This window comes from Phyllobates terribilis, unplaced genomic scaffold (assembly GCF_046119375.1).
Source record: "Phyllobates terribilis strain yellow unplaced genomic scaffold, ASM4611937v1 Scaffold_72__1_contigs__length_7157903, whole genome shotgun sequence".
In the NCBI taxonomy this organism is placed as follows: Eukaryota; Metazoa; Chordata; class Amphibia; order Anura; family Dendrobatidae; genus Phyllobates; species Phyllobates terribilis.
Genome location: NW_027362832.1, coordinates 217,514 through 229,554, shown reverse-complemented (window position 1 = coordinate 229,554; position 12,041 = coordinate 217,514).

The following is a 12,041-nucleotide window of genomic DNA, read 5'->3' as shown; positions in this document are numbered from 1 at the left end:
ATGCTAACCCTAGTTGTCCTGACGCTAACCCTAGTTGTCCTGACGCTAACCCTAGTTGTCCTGACGCTAACCCTACATGTCCTGACGCTAACCCTAGTTGTCCTGACGCTAACCCTAGTTGTCCTGACGCTAACCCTAGTTGTCCTGACGCTAACCCTACTTGTCCTGACACTAACCCTAGTTGTCCTGACGCTAACCCTACTTGTCCTGAAGCTAACCCTAGTTGTCCTGACGCTAACCCTACTTGTCCTGACGCTAACCCTACTTGTCCTGACGCTAACCATAGTTGTCCTGACGCTAACCCTACTTGTCCTGACGCTAACCCTAGTTGTCCTGACGCTAACCCTAGTTGTCCTGACGCTAACCCTAGTTGTCCTGACGCTAACCCTACTTGTCCTGACGCTAACCCTACTTGTCCTGACGCTAACCCTAGTTGTCCTGACGCTAACCCTAGTTGTTCTGATGCTAACCCTAGTTGTCCTGACGCTAACCCTAGTTGTCCTGACGCTAACCCTAGTTGTCCTCACGCTAACCCTAGTTGTCCTCACGCTAACCCTAGTTGTCCTGACGCTAACCCTAGTTGTCCTGACGCTAACCCTAGTTGTCCTGACGCCTACCCTAGTTGTCCTGACGCCAACCCTAGTTGTCCTGACGCTAACCCTAGTTGTCCTGACGCTAACCCTAGTTGTCCTGATGCCAACCCTAGTTGTCCTGACGCTAACCCTAGTTGTCCTGACGCTAACCCTAGTTGTCCTGACGCTAACCCTAGTTGTCCTGACGCTAACCCTACTTGTCCTGACGCTAACCCTAGTTTTCCTGACACTATCCCTAGTTGTCCTGACGCTAACCATACTTGTCCTGACGCTAACCCTAGTTGTCCTGACGCTAACCCTAGTTGTCCTGACGCTAACCCTACTTGTCCTGACGCTAACCCTAGTTGTCCTGACGCTAACCCTAGTTGTCCTGACACTAACCCTTCTTGTCCTGACGCTAATCCTAGTTGTCCTGACGCTAACCCTAGTTGTCCTGACGCTAACCCTAGTTGTCCTGACGCTAACCCTAGTTGTCCTGACGCTTACCCTAGTTATCCTGACGCTAACCCTAGTTGTCCTGACGCTAACCCTAGTTGTCCTGACGCTAACCCTAGTTGTCCTGACGCTAACCCTAGTTGTCCTGTTGCTAACCCTAGTTGTCCTGATGCTAACCCTAGATGTCCTGACGCTAACCCTACTTGTCCTGACGCTAACCCTGGTTGTCCTGACGCTAACCCTAGTTGTCCTGACGCTAACCCTAGTTGTCCTGACGCTAACCCTAGTTGTCCTGACGCTAACCCGAGATGTCCTCACGCTAACCCGAGTTGTCCTGACGCTAACCCGAGTTGTCCTGACGCTAACCCGAGTTGTCCTGACGATAACCCGAGTTGTCCTGACGCTAACCCGAGTTGTCCTGACGCTAACTCGAGTTGTCCTGACGCTAACCCGAGTTGTCCTGAAGCGAACCCGAGTTGTCCTGACGCTAACCCGAGTTGTCCTGACGCTAACCCTAAATGTCCTGACGCTAACCCGAGTTGTCCTGACGCTAACCCTAGTTGTCCTGACGCTAACCCTAGTTGTCCTGACGCTAACCCTACTTGTCCTGACGCTAACCCTAGTTTTCCTGACGCTAACCCTAGTTGTCCTGACGCTAACCCTACTTGTCCTGACGCTAACCCTAGTTGTCCTGACGCTAACCCTAGTTGTCCTGACGCTAACCCTACTTGTCCTGACGCTAACCCAACTTTTCCTGACGCTAACCCTAGTTGTCCTGACGCTAACCCTAGTTGTCCTGATGCTATCCCTAGTTGTCCTGACGCTAAACCTAGCTGTCCTGACGCTAACCCTAGTTGTCCTGACGCTAACCCTAGTTGTCCTGACGCTAACCCTAGTTGTCCTGACGCTAACCCTACTTGTCCTCACGCTAACCCTAGTTGTACTGACGCTAACCCTAGTTGTCCTGACGCTAACCCTAGTTGTCCTGACGCTAACCCTAGTTGTCCTGACGTTAACCCTAGTTGTCCTGACGCTAACCCGAGTTGTCCTGACGCTAACCCGAGTTGTCATGACGCTAACCCGAGTTATGCTGACGCTAACCCGAGTTATCCTGACGCTAACCCGAGTTGTCCTGACGATAACCCGAGTTGTCCTGACGCTAACCCGAGTTGTCCTGACGCAAACCCGAGTTGTCCTGACGCTAACCCGAGTTGTCCTGACGCTAACCCGAGTTGTCGTGACGCTAACCCTAATTGTCCTGACGCTAACCCTAGTTGTCCTGCCGCTAACCCTACTTGTCCTGACTCTAACCCTAGTTGTCCTGACGCTAACCCTAGTTGTCCTGACGCTAACCCTACTTGTCCTGACGCTAACCCTAGTTGTCCTGACGCTAACCCTACTTGTCCTGACGCTAACCCTACTTGTCCTGACGCTAACCATAGTTGTCCTGACGCTAACCCTACTTGTCCTGACGCTAACCCTAGTTGTCCTGACGCTAACCCTAGTTGTCCTGATGCTAACCCTAGTTGTCCTGACGCTAAACCTAGTTGTCCTGACGCTAACCCTAGTTGTCCTGACGCTAACCCTAGTTGTCCTGACGCTAACCCTACTTGTCCTGACGCTAACCCAACTTTTCCTGACGCTAACCCTACTTGTCCTGACGCTAACCCTAGTTGTCCTGACGCTAACCCTAGTTGTCCTGACGCTAACCCTAGTTGTCCTGACGCTAACCCTACTTGTCCTGACGCTAACCCAACTTTTCCTGACGCTAACCCTAGTTGTCCTGACGCTAACCCTAGTTGTCCTGACGCTAACCCTAGTTGTCCTGACGCTAACCCTAGTTGTCCTGATGCTATCCCTAGTTGTCCTGACGCTAAACCTAGCTGTCCTGACGCTAACCCTAGTTGTCCTGACGCTAACCCTAGTTGTCCTGACGCTAACCCTAGTTGTCCTGACGCTAACCCTACTTGTCCTCACGCTAACCCTAGTTGTACTGACGCTAACCCTAGTTGTCCTGACGCTAACCCTAGTTGTCCTGACGCCTACCCTAGTTGTCCTGACGCCAACCCTAGTTGTCCTGACGCCAACCCTAGTTGTCCTGACGCTAACCCTAGTTGTCCTGACGCCAACCCTAGTTGTCCTGACGCTAACCCTAGTTGTCCTGACGCTAACCCGAGTTGTCCTGACGCTAACCTTAGTTGTTCTGACGCTAACCCGATTTGTCCTGACGCTAACCCGAGTTGTCCTGACGCTAACCCGAGTTGTCCTGACGATAACCCGAGTTGTCCTGACGCTAACCCGATTTGTCCTGACGCTAACCCGAGTTGTTCTGACGCTAACCCGAGTTGTCCTGACGCTAACCCGAGTTGTCCTGAAGCTAACCCGAGTTGTCCTGACGCTAACCCGAGTTGTCCTGACGCTAACCCTAATTGTCCTGACGCTAACCCGAGTTGTCCTGACGCTAACCCTAGTTGTCCTGACGCTAACCCTAGTTGTCCTGACGCTAACCCTAGTTGTCCTGATGCTATCCCTAGTTGTCCTGACGCTAAACCTAGCTGTCCTGACGCTAACCCTAGTTGTCCTGACGCTAACCCTAGTTGTCCTGACGCTAACCCTAGTTGTCCTGACGCTAACCCTACTTGTCCTCACGCTAACCCTAGTTGTACTGACGCTAACCCTAGTTGTCCTGACGCCTACCCTAGTTGTCCTGACGCCAACCCTAGTTGTCCTGACGCCAACCCTAGTTGTCCTGACGCTAACCCTAGTTGTCCTGACGCCAACCCTAGTTGTCCTGACGCCAACCCTAGTTGTCCTGACGCTAACCCTAGTTGTCCTGACGCTAACCCTAGTTGTCCTGACGCTAACCCGAGTTGTCCTGACGCTAACCCTAGTTGTCCTGACGCTAACCCGAGTTGTCCTGACGCTAACCCGAGTTGTCCTGACGCTAACCCGAGTTGTCCTGACGATAACCCGAGTTGTCCTGACGCTAACCCGATTTGTCCTGACGCTAACCCGAGTTGTTCTGACGCTAACCCGAGTTGTCCTGACGCTAACCCGAGTTGTCCTGAAGCTAACCCGAGTTGTCCTGACGCTAACCCGAGTTGTCCTGACGCTAACCCTAATTGTCCTGACGCTAACCCGAGTTGTCCTGACGCTAACCCTAGTTGTCCTGACGCTAACCCTAGTTGTCCTGACGCTAACCCGAGTTGTCCTGACGATAACCCGAGTTGTCCTGACGCTAACCCGAGTTGTCCTGACGCTAACCCGAGTTGTTCTAACGCTAACCCGAGTTGTCCTGACGCTAACCCGAGTTGTCCTGACGCTAACCCGAGTTGTCCTGAAGCTAACCCGAGTTGTCCTGACGCTAACCCGAGTTGTCCTGACGCTAACTCTAATTGTCCTGACGCTAACCCGAGTTGTCCTGACGCTAACCCTAGTTGTCCTGACGCTAACCCTAGTTGTCCTGACGCTAACCCTAGTTGTCCTGACGCTAACCCTACTTGTCCTGACGCTAACCCTCGTTGTCCTGACGCAAACCCTAGTTTTCCTGACGCTAACCCTAGTTGTCCTGACGCTAACCCTAGTTGTCCTGACGCTAACCCTACTTGTCCTCACGCTAACCCTAGTTGTACTGACGCTAACCCTAGTTGTCCTGACGCTAACCCTAGTTGTACTGACGCCTACCCTAGTTGTCCTGACGCCAACCCTAGTTGTCCTGACGCCAACCCTAGTTGTCCTGACGCTAACCCTAGTTGTCCTGACGCCAACCCTAGTTGTCCTGACGCCAACCCTAGTTGTCCTGACGCTAACCCTAGTTGTCCTGACGCTAACCCTAGTTGTCCTGACGCTAACCCGAGTTGTCCTGACGCTAACCCTAGTTGTCCTGACGCTAACCCGAGTTGTCCTGACGCTAACCCGAGTTGTCCTGACGCTAACCCGAGTTGTCCTGACGATAACCCGAGTTGTCCTGACGCTAACCCGATTTGTCCTGACGCTAACCCGAGTTGTTCTGACGCTAACCCGAGTTGTCCTGACGCTAACCCGAGTTGTCCTGAAGCTAACCCGAGTTGTCCTGACGCTAACCCGAGTTGTCCTGACGCTAACCCTAATTGTCCTGACGCTAACCCGAGTTGTCCTGACGCTAACCCTAGTTGTCCTGACGCTAACCCTAGTTGTCCTGATGCTAACCCGAGTTGTCCTGACGATAACCCGAGTTGTCCTGACGCTAACCCGAGTTGTCCTGACGCTAACCCGAGTTGTCCTGACGCTAACCCGAGTTGTCGTGACGCTAACCCTAATTGTCCTGACGCTAACCCTAGTTGTCCTGCCGCTAACCCTACTTGTCCTGACTCTAACCCTAGTTGTCCTGACGCTAACCCTAGTTGTCCTGACGCTAACCCTACTTGTCCTGACGCTAACCCTAGTTGTCCTGACGCTAACCCTACTTGTCCTGACGCTAACCCTACTTGTCCTGACGCTAACCATAGTTGTCCTGACGCTAACCCTACTTGTCCTGACGCTAACCCTAGTTGTCCTGACGCTAACCCTAGTTGTCCTGATGCTAACCCTAGTTGTCCTGACGCTAAACCTAGTTGTCCTGACGCTAACCCTAGTTGTCCTGACGCTAACCCTAGTTGTCCTGACGCTAACCCTACTTGTCCTGACGCTAACCCAACTTTTCCTGACGCTAACCCTACTTGTCCTGACGCTAACCCTAGTTGTCCTGACGCTAACCCTAGTTGTCCTGACGCTAACCCTAGTTGTCCTGACGCTAACCCTACTTGTCCTGACGCTAACCCAACTTTTCCTGACGCTAACCCTAGTTGTCCTGACGCTAACCCTAGTTGTCCTGACGCTAACCCTAGTTGTCCTGACGCTAACCCTAGTTGTCCTGATGCTATCCCTAGTTGTCCTGACGCTAAACCTAGCTGTCCTGACGCTAACCCTAGTTGTCCTGACGCTAACCCTAGTTGTCCTGACGCTAACCCTAGTTGTCCTGACGCTAACCCTACTTGTCCTCACGCTAACCCTAGTTGTACTGACGCTAACCCTAGTTGTCCTGACGCTAACCCTAGTTGTCCTGACGCCTACCCTAGTTGTCCTGACGCCAACCCTAGTTGTCCTGACGCCAACCCTAGTTGTCCTGACGCTAACCCTAGTTCTCCTGACGCCAACCCTAGTTGTCCTGACGCTAACCCTAGTTGTCCTGACGCTAACCCGAGTTGTCCTGACGCTAACCCTAGTTGTTCTGACGCTAACCCGATTTGTCCTGACGCTAACCCGAGTTGTCCTGACGCTAACCCGAGTTGTCCTGACGATAACCCGAGTTGTCCTGACGCTAACCCGATTTGTCCTGACGCTAACCCGAGTTGTTCTGACGCTAACCCGAGTTGTCCTGACGCTAACCCGAGTTGTCCTGAAGCTAACCCGAGTTGTCCTGACGCTAACCCGAGTTGTCCTGACGCTAACCCTAATTGTCCTGACGCTAACCCGAGTTGTCCTGACGCTAACCCTAGTTGTCCTGACGCTAACCCTAGTTGTCCTGACGCTAACCCTAGTTGTCCTGATGCTATCCCTAGTTGTCCTGACGCTAAACCTAGCTGTCCTGACGCTAACCCTAGTTGTCCTGACGCTAACCCTAGTTGTCCTGACGCTAACCCTAGTTGTCCTGACGCTAACCCTACTTGTCCTCACGCTAACCCTAGTTGTACTGACGCTAACCCTAGTTGTCCTGACGCCTACCCTAGTTGTCCTGACGCCAACCCTAGTTGTCCTGACGCCAACCCTAGTTGTCCTGACGCTAACCCTAGTTGTCCTGACGCCAACCCTAGTTGTCCTGACGCCAACCCTAGTTGTCCTGACGCTAACCCTAGTTGTCCTGACGCTAACCCTAGTTGTCCTGACGCTAACCCGAGTTGTCCTGACGCTAACCCTAGTTGTCCTGACGCTAACCCGAGTTGTCCTGACGCTAACCCGAGTTGTCCTGACGCTAACCCGAGTTGTCCTGACGATAACCCGAGTTGTCCTGACGCTAACCCGATTTGTCCTGACGCTAACCCGAGTTGTTCTGACGCTAACCCGAGTTGTCCTGACGCTAACCCGAGTTGTCCTGAAGCTAACCCGAGTTGTCCTGACGCTAACCCGAGTTGTCCTGACGCTAACCCTAATTGTCCTGACGCTAACCCGAGTTGTCCTGACGCTAACCCTAGTTGTCCTGACGCTAACCCTAGTTGTCCTGACGCTAACCCGAGTTGTCCTGACGATAACCCGAGTTGTCCTGACGCTAACCCGAGTTGTCCTGACGCTAACCCGAGTTGTTCTAACGCTAACCCGAGTTGTCCTGACGCTAACCCGAGTTGTCCTGACGCTAACCCGAGTTGTCCTGAAGCTAACCCGAGTTGTCCTGACGCTAACCCGAGTTGTCCTGACGCTAACTCTAATTGTCCTGACGCTAACCCGAGTTGTCCTGACGCTAACCCTAGTTGTCCTGACGCTAACCCTAGTTGTCCTGACGCTAACCCTAGTTGTCCTGACGCTAACCCTACTTGTCCTGACGCTAACCCTCGTTGTCCTGACGCAAACCCTAGTTTTCCTGACGCTAACCCTAGTTGTCCTGACGCTAACCCTAGTTGTCCTGACGCTAACCCTACTTGTCCTCACGCTAACCCTAGTTGTACTGACGCTAACCCTAGTTGTCCTGACGCTAACCCTAGTTGTACTGACGCCTACCCTAGTTGTCCTGACGCCAACCCTAGTTGTCCTGACGCCAACCCTAGTTGTCCTGACGCTAACCCTAGTTGTCCTGACGCCAACCCTAGTTGTCCTGACGCCAACCCTAGTTGTCCTGACGCTAACCCTAGTTGTCCTGACGCTAACCCTAGTTGTCCTGACGCTAACCCGAGTTGTCCTGACGCTAACCCTAGTTGTCCTGACGCTAACCCGAGTTGTCCTGACGCTAACCCGAGTTGTCCTGACGCTAACCCGAGTTGTCCTGACGATAACCCGAGTTGTCCTGACGCTAACCCGATTTGTCCTGACGCTAACCCGAGTTGTTCTGACGCTAACCCGAGTTGTCCTGACGCTAACCCGAGTTGTCCTGAAGCTAACCCGAGTTGTCCTGACGCTAACCCGAGTTGTCCTGACGCTAACCCTAATTGTCCTGACGCTAACCCGAGTTGTCCTGACGCTAACCCTAGTTGTCCTGACGCTAACCCTAGTTGTCCTGATGCTAACCCGAGTTGTCCTGACGATAACCCGAGTTGTCCTGACGCTAACCCGAGTTGTCCTGACGCTAACCCTAGTTGTCCTGACGCTAACCCGAGTTGTCCTGACGCTAACCCGAGTTGTTCTAACGCTAACCCGAGTTGTCCTGACGCTAACCCGAGTTGTCCTGACGCTAACCCGAGTTGTCCTGAAGCTAACAAGAGTTGTCCTGACGCTAACCCGAGTTGTCCTGACGCTAACCCTAATTGTCCTGACGCTAACCCGAGTTGTCCTGACGCTAACCCTAGTTGTCCTGACGCTAACCCTAGTTGTCCTGACGCTAACCCTAGTTGTCCTGACGCTAACCCTACTTGTCCTGACGCTAACCCTCGTTGTCCTGACGCAAACCCTAGTTTTCCTGACGCTAACCCTAGTTGTCCTGACGCTAACCCTAGTTGTCCTGACGCTAACCCTACTTGTCCTCACGCTAACCCTAGTTGTACTGACGCTAACCCTAGTTGTCCTGACGCTAACCCTAGTTGTCCTGACGCCTACCCTAGTTGTCCTGACGCCAACCCTAGTTGTCCTGACGCCAACCCTAGTTGTCCTGACGCCAACCCTAGTTGTCCTGACGCTAACCCTAGTTGTCCTGACGCTAACCCTAGTTGTCCTGACGCTAACCCGAGTTGTCCTGACGCTAACCCTAGTTGTCCTGACGCTAACCCGAGTTGTCCTGACGCTAACCCGAGTTGTCCTGACGCTAACCCGAGTTGTCTTGACGATAACCCGAGTTGTCCTGACGCTAACCCGATTTGTCCTGACGCTAACCCGAGTTGTTCTGACGCTAACCCGAGTTGTCCTGACGCTAACCCGAGTTGTCCTGAAGCTAACCCGAGTTGTCCTGACGCTAACCCGAGTTGTCCTGACGCTAACCCTAATTGTCCTGACGCTAACCCGAGTTGTCCTGACGCTAACCCTAGTTGTCCTGACGCTAACCCTAGTTGTCCTGATGCTAACCCGAGTTGTCCTGACGATAACCCGAGTTGTCCTGACGCTAACCCGAGTTGTCCTGACGCTAACCCGAGTTGTTCTAACACTAACCCGAGTTGTCCTGACGCTAACCCGAGTTGTCCTGACGCTAACCCGAGTTGTCCTGAAGCTAACCCGAGTTGTCCTGACGCTAACCCGAGTTGTCCTGACGCTAACTCTAATTGTCCTGACGCTAACCCGAGTTGTCCTGACGCTAACCCTAGTTGTCCTGACGCTAACCCTAGTTGTCCTGACGCTAACCCTAGTTGTCCTGACGCTAACCCTACTTGTCCTGACGCTAACCCTCGTTGTCCTGACGCAAACCCTAGTTTTCCTGACGCTAACCCTAGTTGTCCTGACGCTAACCCTAGTTGTCCTGACGCTAACCCTACTTGTCCTCACGCTAACCCTAGTTGTACTGACGCTAACCCTAGTTGTCCTGACGCTAACCCTAGTTGTACTGACGCCTACCCTAGTTGTCCTGACGCCAACCCTAGTTGTCCTGACGCCAACCCTAGTTGTCCTGACGCTAACCCTAGTTGTCCTGACGCCAACCCTAGTTGTCCTGACGCCAACCCTAGTTGTCCTGACGCTAACCCTAGTTGTCCTGACGCTAACCCTAGTTGTCCTGACGCTAACCCGAGTTGTCCTGACGCTAACCCTAGTTGTCCTGACGCTAACCCGAGTTGTCCTGACGCTAACCCGAGTTGTCCTGACGCTAACCCGAGTTGTCCTGACGATAACCCGAGTTGTCCTGACGCTAACCCGATTTGTCCTGACGCTAACCCGAGTTGTTCTGACGCTAACCCGAGTTGTCCTGACGCTAACCCGAGTTGTCCTGAAGCTAACCCGAGTTGTCCTGACGCTAACCCGAGTTGTCCTGACGCTAACCCTAATTGTCCTGACGCTAACCCGAGTTGTCCTGACGCTAACCCTAGTTGTCCTGACGCTAACCCTAGTTGTCCTGATGCTAACCCGAGTTGTCCTGACGATAACCCGAGTTGTCCTGACGCTAACCCGAGTTGTCCTGACGCTAACCCTAGTTGTCCTGACGCTAACCCGAGTTGTCCTGACGCTAACCCGAGTTGTTCTAACGCTAACCCGAGTTGTCCTGACGCTAACCCGAGTTGTCCTGACGCTAACCCGAGTTGTCCTGAAGCTAACCCGAGTTTTCCTGACGCTAACCCGAGTTGTCCTGACGCTAACCCTAATTGTCCTGACGCTAACCCGAGTTGTCCTGACGCTAACCCTAGTTGTCCTGACGCTAACCCTAGTTGTCCTGACGCTAACCCTACTTGTCCTGACGCTAACCCTCGTTGTCCTGACGCAAACCCTAGTTTTCCTGACGCTAACCCTAGTTGTCCTGACGCTAACCCTAGTTGTCCTGACGCTAACCCTACTTGTCCTCACGCTAACCCTAGTTGTACTGACGCTAACCCTAGTTGTCCTGACGCTAACCCTAGTTGTCCTGACGCCTACCCTAGTTGTCCTGACGCCAACCCTAGTTGTCCTGACGCCAACCCTAGTTGTCCTGACGCTAACCCTAGTTGTCCTGACGCCAACCCTAGTTGTCCTGACGCCAACTCTAGTTGTCCTGACGCTAACCCTAGTTGTCCTGACGCTAACTCTAGTTGTCCTGACGCTAACCCGAGTTGTCCTGACGCTAACCCTAGTTGTCCTGACGCTAACCCGAGTTGTCCTGACGCTAACCCGAGTTGTCCTGACGCTAACCCGAGTTGTCCTGACGATAACCCGAGTTGTCCTGACGCTAACCCGATTTGTCCTGACGCTAACCCGAGTTGTTCTGACGCTAACCCGAGTTGTCCTGACGCTAACCCGAGTTGTCCTGAAGCTAACCCGAGTTGTCCTGACGCTAACCCGAGTTGTCCTGACGCTAACCCTAATTGTCCTGACGCTAACTCGAGTTGTCCTGACGCTAACCCTAGTTGTCCTGACGCTAACCCTAGTTGTCCTGATGCTAACCCGAGTTGTCCTGACGATAACCCGAGTTGTCCTGACGCTAACCCGAGTTGTCCTGACGCTAACCCGAGTTGTTCTAACGCTAACCCGAGTTGTCCTGACGCTAACCCGAGTTGTCCTGACGCTAACCCGAGTTGTCCTGAAGCTAACCCGAGTTGTCCTGACGCTAACCCGAGTTGTCCTGACGCTAACCCTAATTGTCCTGACGCTAACCCGAGTTGTCCTGACGCTAACCCTAGTTGTCCTGACGCTAACCCTAGTTGTCCTGACGCTAACCCTAGTTGTCCTGACGCTAACCCTACTTGTCCTGACGCTAACCCTCGTTGTCCTGACGCAAACCCTAGTTTTCCTGACGCTAACCCTAGTTGTCCTGACGCTAACCCTACTTGTCCTGATGCTAACCCTAGTTGTCCTGACGCTAACCCTAGTTGTCCTGACGCTAACCCTAGTTGTCCTGACGCTAACCCTACATGTCCTGACGCTAACCCTAGTTGTCCTGACGCTAACCCTAGTTGTCCTGACGCTAACCCTAGTTGTCCTGACGCTAACCCTACTTGTCCTGACACTAACCCTAGTTGTCCTGACGCTAACCCTACTTGTCCTGAAGCTAACCCTAGTTGTCCTGACGCTAACCCTACTTGTCCTGACGCTAACCCTACTTGTCCTGACGCTAACCATAGTTGTCCTGACGCTAACCCTACTTGTCCTGACGCTAACCCTACTTGTCCTGACGCTAACCCTAGTTGTCCTGACGCTAACCCTAGTTGTTCTGATGCTAACCCTAGTTGTCCTGACGCTAAC